At 37.7% G+C, this 9,790-nt stretch overlaps 1 long non-coding RNA gene across 1 annotated transcript; it reads left to right on the top strand.

The window, feature by feature from the left end:
• Positions 1 to 81: 81 nt before the first annotated feature.
• LOC115280999 lies at positions 82 to 9,266 on the top strand. Its single transcript, XR_003904027.1, has 4 exons — positions 82 to 118; positions 5,011 to 5,245; positions 6,837 to 7,100; positions 9,172 to 9,266. It is a non-coding gene; the product is annotated as an uncharacterized LOC115280999 (long non-coding RNA).
• Positions 9,267 to 9,790: the final 524 nt, after the last annotated feature.

A 9,790-nucleotide genomic window follows, 5' to 3' on the forward strand; every position in this document is an offset into this window, starting at 1 on the left:
GAGACAATTCATCTTCAATGGAGAAGAACAAGTGCCTTGGTAACTTGGTAGTCAGTGTCACCTGACCATTGTTACCCGTGTGGGTAGAATCCAGCACAATATGAGTCTTCTGTGCTTGGTAAGTACTGAACTATTTATGAGTAATGAGTTTTCTTAGTGTGGAATAAGTCTCACACTTTGCAAGGGACAGTGTTGGCAATGGACTGGCATCTCATTACTAGCAGTATATTTACTGTAATAATTATGTAGGAAAGAAACACATCTCTCCCAGGTCTGGCTCAGGAGTTAGAACATCATAATTGCTCAGCAGGTTTTCATGCAATCAACTACACGAAGGCAGACCAATCCCAGAGAGTAATATTTGAACTATCAACTTTCTCTTTTCCTGCCGAATAATTTAGGATTCAGGACTTTTGAAACTAACTTAGGTGTTTGTCATTCTCCTTTTCCTTCACTATCAAAGGTTATTTGAAGCAACACAAAAGGGTCTGTAAAAGAGACAAATAAGATGAATATGGCTGAGTGAAAATATCACCAAAGCCCTTCTACTGAGAAGTTTCCTGAACATCTGTAGGAAGAGAACAGTTAATTGGGTCTCTTTCTAGAAGGACACCTCTCAGATATTGTTGGTTGCTGCTGAGATTCTCGAGGAAGCTTTGGATTTCTCAATTTTATTAGTCTTTTCCCTCTTTTAGAGTAGATCCAGCAAATATCCAATGGAATCACTTAGACTCAGAGAATACTTGGGAATCTCTTGCTGTCATTCCAGTTTATGAGCTAGTTTTATGTATTTATAATCACATTGCATCTTTGAACAAAGACAAACCTCTTCAAATGGAATCATCTACACTATTCACCCACATGGTGGGTCTGGGTTTTGGTTATTTCTAAAGGTTAGTTTGGATCCTCTGTGAGGGTGTTTATTAAAACAGTGCAAGGGACTCAGAAGGCACTCTCACTGATCTCTATCGCACTCACTGTGCCCAGTGGACAGGTTTACAGTACAGAGATAGTCAGAAGTCTTTCAGTCCTTATGTTCTGAGTTTCCAGAGCTCCTTCAGACCATCCCCCACCAACCCACGTACCCATCAGGCCAGCAATCATCTGCCCTTAACAACTAATCTCATAGACGATACTAAATATTTTCCCAAAGGAACTTAAACATATTTTGAGAGAAATACTGGAGTAAATATACAACAACCAATGCGGTTACTTGAGAAAAAGTGCACACTCAGATATATTCATTCTGGAGTTTTATTTTTAAAGGCCCTTTTGTTACATTATTCATGTAATTTTTATTTAAAATATTTATTGGGCTCTTACTAAAGTCAGCAATAAGCAAGGAGAATCTTGAGGACCCCAATATTTACTGCAACTTCACTGCTGCAGTTCCTACTCTGAATGTAAGAATGTGCTTATAATTACTTCCCAACCCCTAAAAAGAAAACAGCAAGTCCTGTTTCCATTATTATTAGCATTAGAGGCTTATATAAGGGATGCATTAAAAAAAAATCACACCCAAATACAACAACTGACAGTCTGTGACAATCTAATTGCATTTGTGCCATCCCAGAGAAGCTATTTGTTGTCACTAATAATGATGCCATAAATTAACAATCAACAGGAAAGAGACAGTTTCAAATGCAGCCTCTTTATAATTTAAAGCAGGTCTCTGGTACTAAATACGTTACCAGCACAGCTAAGTGTTCTGAGAAAGTAAATGTGTCTCTCCTCCCCACTTTATACTACATGCTATGATCAAAAATGGGAATTGCAAGGCTGCAATCCTCTGGAGAGGCACTAAGTGTGGGGAAGTGTTGGGTGGCATTAACTCTATTCTTTCTGTGTGTCAGGGAGCCCAGAAGGAGTCAGAAACGCAAAAGCTCAAGAATGGCTCTTAGCATGTTTTAAATGAGGTACTGTAGGGCAGTAGTTAAGAACATGGACTTTTGAAGTTACATCAGTTGGATTCCAGTTGTTCACTTGCTAAGGCTATATAGCTCAATGGAGACAACAGTAGTGGTGTGTGTGTCTACTTAAATGTACATCACTTAAAATTAAATACAATTTAAGGAGTGAAACCCAATCATACTAGTCACATACCAAGGGCTCAGATGTAGACTATCATCACAGAAAGTTATACTGACCAGTGCTATTCTGTAGCAATCCGTTTTCACTTCCACTAACATTCAAACTCAACCCATCTCCATCAGCCACCGTGCTGGAGGAGTAGTCTCTCTTCTTTCACTTTTGCTCCTCTATAATTTCTTTTGCACTCAGAAGCCATTGATGTCATTTTATTTATTTATTTATTTATTTATTTTTCTTATAAATGTCTCTGCAATTCTAATTTACTCTTTTTTTAATTTTAGAATATAACACTATTTTTTAACATATGCAATTATTTTCCATCATTTACAATGTAGTAGTTACAATGACACTCCAAATAGATAAGCAAAGTAAAAAATCAGAACCCCAACTTCTATTTCATGTAATTAGACTTATAGAGAAATTAGAAGGTTATGTAACAACTAGTTAATCACCTAATTTCACAGCTATCTGAAGTGGCAATCATTATATAGCAGCGTATCTATGATACATTCAAGATAAATGATATAATTTATTACTTGCCCATAAGCTACAACACAGCCTGCTTAATACCTTTCCTTAAATTCCACCTCTATATTACAATATACTTGAGGTCCATGCAAAAAATTAGCTACCTTTTATATAGGAAATGGATGATTAAGTCTTTGGTGTTGTAAAAGCAACGTCATTTTAAAACTTAAGTCAGGCCATGCTCTCCTCTTCCAGAGCTTCTCTTTACATGAGAATAAAATCCAAGCTCATTACGATGGCCTACCCAAGTTTACCTAATGTGGCTCATATAGATCTTTCTTATCTTATTTCCTACCACTCCATAGTTTACATCTATAGCCCTTACTTTTTTCAAGCTACTGTGGCTTCCTTTTGGTCGTTGATTACTCTAACCTTTAAGGGTTTTTACTGGGGGCACCTGGGTGGCTCAGTAGGTTGAGCCTCCAACTTTGGCCCAGGTAATGATCTCATGTTAATGAGTTCGAGCACCGTGTTAGGCTCTGTGCTGACAGCTCAGAGCCTGGAACCTGTTTCCGACTCTGTGTCTCCCTTTCTCTGTGCCCCTGCCCACTCATGCTCGCTCTCTCTCTCTCTCTCTCTCTCTCTCTCTCTCTCTCTTTCTCTCTCAAAAATAAATAAAACATTAAAAAAATTTTTTTAAATGGGGGTTTTACTGAGAAGTTCCCATCATGAGAAATGCTCTTCCTCTTTACTGTCATAGGGTTTACTTTTCCTGTTTAACTAATCTCAAATTAAGATTGATATCTCCCAGAAGACCTTGCATGGATACTTCCTTATGTTTTATAACTTTAATTCCTTTATGTAGCCCTTGTCATTACTTATTAATTTATTTACATATTTTGTTTATTACTTGTTTTTATCCACTATAATACTATCTTCACGAAATAAGTATTCTTGTATCTTTTGTTCTCGTGCTAAACCCTCAGTGTCTAGCAAATTGCCTGGCATAGATGGGAGCTCAAAAAATAATTTCAGTGACAGAATTTTAAATGCAGAATACCTCTCTGAGCCACCAAAAATTTCAGTCGCATTAGATTATTTAATTCCCACAGTTTCCTCATAAAGGAGGTAATAATAATAATCCCTTTTCTTAGATGAGGAAAGTTCTTAGGCAATATTTAGCACCCTTCACATCTTTAATCAATGGCGGTGTATAGCAATTTTTTCAGACACCCTATCCAATGCAGCTTTTGAGCTGTGAAACAAAAAAATCTGGCAATGGCTAAGGAAGCAGAGGTAGAGTGGGGCACCTGGGTGGCTTAGTCAGTTAAGTGCCTGACTCTTGGTTTCTGCTCAGGTCATAATCTCCTCTTATAGTCATACGTATGTGTTTTCAATATCAAAAGTATCTTCCAAGTTTGACTATTGGCACATGTGAGACAGTGAGAGGACCCAAAATGTTTTTCTAAGGATAAAATGTAAATATGTTGAGGATTTGATTTATGGATCTAATTTTCATGTGCACAATACAAAGCTCCACCCATTCAAGCCCCTGAAAGCTCAGTTTTTTACTTTCTGCTGCTTTTATGCATGGAGGGAATTGATTTTGACACCCTTCGCTTGACTTACCAAATAAGCTATCCTTCCTCAAGGAGTGTACATCTTAAAGAGGAAATGACAAATCCATTGGTCCATCCAACTCTAACAAGAAATAGGATGGAATTGACCATATTCGGGAGAAGCTAAAGATGGTCTGGACTGCTCATTAGAAAAGAGATCAATTCTCTTATATTTTCTCTAAAAAGAGTATTAGCTTCATAAGATCACCAAGGCAATGCCTCAGACTTTGTCAAATATGTAAGGAGCAGGGTAGGACAGACACAGCAGAGGTGAGAAAACACACACAGGAGAAGAAATTAAGGGGTTGGTGGCTGGGTTGTTGCTGCTGTTATTGTTTTTAGGGGTCGTGCTATTTGTCACAAATTGCCCTCCCCACACTGTGTTTATCTTATGGTTCTATATTTAACCTAACTCCACCTGATATTCCCCACATCGCTAATCCCACAATCTGCTCATCATTTCTCAAATATATTATGCATTTTTCCACCTCCCTATTTCACTCAGGCAAAACCTTCTGCTTCAAGTTTTCATTTCGACATTTACGGTTAAGGACAGTCTGGAAGGTGCATCAGATTTTAATATCTAGAGAAGGGGAAGAAAGGTATTCTCTGTCTCACAATATGAAAATCAACAACCCTTCCTCTAGTTTCCTCAGTAGTATGCGGACAACTCTGTTCTAGTACCTCCTTAATTTACCAATAGTTACTGAGTGACTACTATGATATTAAACTCTCACAGTTACCAGTGGAACGAATCTGTTTTACCCATAGAAATTTATAAGCTTCCTAAGGTCATGGAGCACATCTAACCAATTTTTTTAATTGTCCACAGGTTCTAGAGTTATTCCATAAACATATTAGAAGGTCAATGTTTATTAAATAAACAGAAATATGATCCATCAGCTTCAAAGTCAATCCTAGCCAGAAGGAACCGAAGAAACCTCTTGACAGAAAATGAACAGCTCAAATACACTGCAAACTGTGGCCAAAACACATGCCTTAGTTTCAGAAATATTGAATCTGTGTCATACATTTGGACAAATCTCAGGCATCAAGAAAGACTCACGGTATGACATCTCCCTTGGAGGTTCAAGCAAAGGCAAATTGATTTGAGTACCTGGCCAAATAGGGGCATTCCTGTGGGGTAGGAGGGGCTGAGGACTTTGAGAAGATTTTGATCAGCACGAAATTCTCCTCAGGAAGGGAAACAGGGAGGAGACAGTGTTTGTTAGGGAGCTTACGGACGGATGGGCAGCCAAATGGCTTGATGGGATAAGAAGAAAGTTCTAAAGCCACTTCTCTCGCCCCCATCAAAAAAATTTCCCTTCCTTATGACAGGTCTGGGCTACTTTCCAGGGGTTCAGTTTACCAGACCGTATGTCTCTTTATTCTCAAATAGGAAAGGTATAAAAGCGAAGACTGGAATTATATGTATTAAGTTGATGTGGTTATAAATACAGTTGGAGATCGACAGAGCTATATCTGTTGGTATTATTGTCTGATTATCTGTAGACCAGTGATCAGTACAGACTGGAGTGCACCAGAATCATCTGTGGAGTTTTCAGTATAGGTAGCAACTGAGAACTGATACCTGGAATCCATAAATCAGAGCTCTGAAGAAGCATCTCATATAACTACCATGTAAATTCTTGGAAGTCCCTGTAACATGCATCTATTGAGATTGCTAAAGTTCTCTTTTTCCATTTCTCTCCTAAAATGATGTTTGCAACCAAATACGTCCCTTAAAAAGAATACCTCATTTTAAAATGTTCTATACCTTTTTAGAGAAAAAACACTGTACTGTAGGTTTAATATCACTATTTTGCATGAATAAAAGGAATTGTGCAGTGAGGTGAGGATTTATAGATTAAAACAAGAAACAGAGTCCAAAATCATCATTGTTAGGATAATCCTCATTCTCTAGGATCTTAAACCTTTCCATTAGGATATCAATGATTTTTTGCTTATAATCATTTAACATTAAAATAATATTTATTTTTTAATTTGGATGCAGAAAGTGAATGAGTTAATTCAGGCTGTTGGAAGAATCGCTGAATAGTCTAAAGGATATGATGGAGCAATATTTCAATACCTAGGAATACTTAGATTTAAGGGAGAAAGACAGAAAGACAGAAAAGAACTAATATTCATTAGTCACTGCAAAACAAGTTAACATAGAAAAACTTACAGAAACTAAAACAAAACTAAAAAAAATTACTACACCCATTTTACCTATCAGGACAAACCTTTAGAAAACCATTTTTAAAGGGTGTTTAGATTTATTGAATTAAAAAATTCAACTGAGTAAATATTAACCCATTCATGAATCAGATAGCATCCCATCTAGAAAATAAAGAGATGATCCACAAAGGTAAACAAACAAAACCACAACAACAATAAAAAGGTTTTTAACTGCAGAGAGAGGGCTTAAAAATAAAGACATTTATTAGCAAGGAATGTATTGTTTGGCAAGATGGCTGTCATCCTGAGGGAAGCAGGATTCTATTGGTAAATTTCCTAGTATTGACCAAGATATCTCCTACTGACCGGTTAAAGGTTACATTCTCAGAGAGTTGAAACTGCTGTTAGGTTAGGTATTCATTCCTGATTTGCCAGACTTGGCCTACCATTTTGGGCTTCTGGTTTTCTTTTTAACAGATTTCAACTGATATTTATTGAGTATGTCTTATGTGTTAAGTGGATTACATGCTCTGGCAAGCAGCCTCTAAAATGGACCTACAATCTCATCTCCAGGGAATTCATGCCACTGCATGATGTCCTCCCTTCAGGTGGGACCTGGACTTACTGACACTCACTTCCAATGAATAGAATTAATTGTGGTCATTCTGATGTTCACGCAACATCTACTTCCTTGCTTTTATTCCTGAGCATTTTCGGATCACTCTTCCACAGACAATTCAGGTAAGACTAGGTGCTAATATATTGTACAGCTGCTTCAAGCATCCTGCTGCTTTGGCTGCAGCTGGGAACAACTGACTTTCCCAGCAAGCTCTGATTAGCATTTTGATCTTGACAAGTACTTTTCTCTCTGAATGCCAATACAGAAGTGATTGTTGTCACTGCCACACTTTAGGCTTCTACTGTATGCATACACTGTGGTTTGCCCCTGCTTATTGAAAACACAGGATCTGCTACTGACGTGCTCCAGATGTGAGCCATTTCTCCTGATTTCCAGGCATCTGTGCCTTTTGAGGGGACATAATCTCACGCACTCTGTGCTCCCTATGAACTTGGAAAGTATCTGGGGCTGGAATGGGCATTTCTGAGTCGCTTAAATTTTTTTAAGTTTATTTATTTGGAGAAAATAAGAGAGTACAAGGCGGGGAGAGTCAAAGAGAAGTAGAGACAGAATCCCAAGCAGGCTCTGCAGCAACAGTGCAGGCCCCAATAAGGGGCTTGAATTCATGAACCATGAGATCATGACCTGAGTAGACACCAAGCGTCAGATGCTTAACTGAATGTGCCACCCAGGTGCCCCTCTGAGTCCCATTTTAAGTGCTTGATGCCTATGATATATTAACCATTTAAAACTTACCTAATAAAATTTGTGAGGACTGTTTTACTTTTTTGTCCCTCAGATTTTTATATGAAATGGACAGAATAGTTTGTATGTATAGAGTACTGATCTAAGTTTATTTGACTCCTTGTGGTATATATATATACACACACACACACACAATGGAGTATTACATGGCAATGAGAAAGAATGAAATCTGGCCATTTGTAGCAAAGTGGATGGACCTTGCGGGTGTCACCCTAAGCGAAATAAGTTAGGCAGAGAAGGATAGACACCATATGTTTGCACTCATAGGTCTAACAGGAGACCAGGAGAAACCTAAGGGAGGACCAGGGGGAGGGGAAGAGGGAAAGAGAGATGGGGAGAGAGAGAGACGCAAAACTTGAAAGACTATTGAATACTGAAAATGAACTGAGGGTTGAAGGGGAAGGAGGAAGGGGGAAAAGAGGTGGTGGTGATGGAGGAGGGCACTTGTGGGGAAGAGCACTGGGTGTGGTAGGGAAACCAATTTGACATAAACTATTTAAAAAAAAAGTTTATCTGACTCCTTTCTATGATGGGAAGAAATAACCTCATTAATTATTTTTCCCCTGACCTGTGAAATGTAGCAATGCATAGCACTGAGCCAACAATTTATGAGTACTCACTACGTATTTTATTTTCCTCTTTTCTATTAAGAAATGGTAAGAAGTGGTCAATGTATTTGTCCCAGGAATATGAAGATCTTTTATAATTTTCCTTCTTTGAAGAAGGATTTAAATCAAAATGCAGGTTTAAGGTAATTGTTTCTCTCTAGATTTCAATACCTTTTCATCAAATTCCATACCAATTTAGTCATCTGTATTGGTTAATGGCAATGGAGTGCAAATAGCATAAAGCCAGGATGGCAAAAGAAGAAAACAATGTAATGTGATCATGGCTTAGAGAGATCACATGGAGAGAAGGCCTGGTCTGAATCTTTATGATTGTCCTTTATTTGACACAGGTAGTATTGGTTAGGTAACTTGATCAATGGTGTGTACCTTGATGCTTATCTAAGTTATGGATATTGGGTTACGGCATAACCTGTGGCTGAGAACGGTGATGGCTTAGAGTCACCATTTGAAGCTGGCATGATATCGTAGAGAGTACGCTGGAGTTGAACTTAAGATAAGCTTTTGAATCTCATTAACTCTGCTTCAACTACGCATATGGTTGTCAGATACAATGAAGGATCCCAGTTAAATCTGAACCTCAAGTAAATATTATTTTTTGTTTACTTTAGTATAAGAATATCACAAATATGGGTAAAAAAACTTGTTAACACTAGAAATTACTCTTTATTTATCAGAAATTTAAATTTAAATGGGCATCCTCTGTTTTTAATTGCCAACTGTGAGTTTGAGAAAGTTCCTGGACTAAAATTTCTCTACTTACTATTGTGGATTAAATAATTATTTCTTGCCTACCTCACAGGCTTGCTGAGAGAATTAAGTAGTGAATCAACTTCCACCATTCATATCAGTGACCGTGTCAACAACTTTTAAACTTGTTTAAATAAAACTAATATTGCATTAAACAATCCTTGGGGTGCCTAAGTGGCTCAGTCAGTTGAGCGTCCAACTTTGGCTCAGGTCATGATCTCACATTGGTGGGTTCGAGCCTCACATCGGGCTCTGTGCTAAACACTTGCCCAATTCTGTGTCTCCTTCTCTCTCTGACCCTCTCTGCTCATGCTCTGTATCACTCTATCTCTCAAAAAATAAATAAATGTAAAAAAAATTTAAACAATCCTTGACCTTGAGTATGACATTCTTGTCCCAAAGATACAATGTAACCTTCCATTTAATATTTCTATATTGTTCCCTTGCATATTACTCTTAGATGCATGTAAGCGTACAAAAGGATAAAAATTGGAGTGGATGGATACTCCTACTTTATGAATAGCAAATGCCAAGAGATCTAAGCTGTGATGGTAGATCAAAGTATCTCTACCTTTGAACAACATTCCTTGCACAGAGAAAATGCTTCATAAGGCTTGTTTTGTGATATACACTTATATCAGTAAAAAATAAATATATCAGCTAAGAGAGAT

The sequence above is a fragment of the Suricata suricatta genome, chromosome 16, assembly GCF_006229205.1.
Source record: "Suricata suricatta isolate VVHF042 chromosome 16, meerkat_22Aug2017_6uvM2_HiC, whole genome shotgun sequence".
NCBI classification, from domain to species: Eukaryota; Metazoa; Chordata; class Mammalia; order Carnivora; family Herpestidae; genus Suricata; species Suricata suricatta.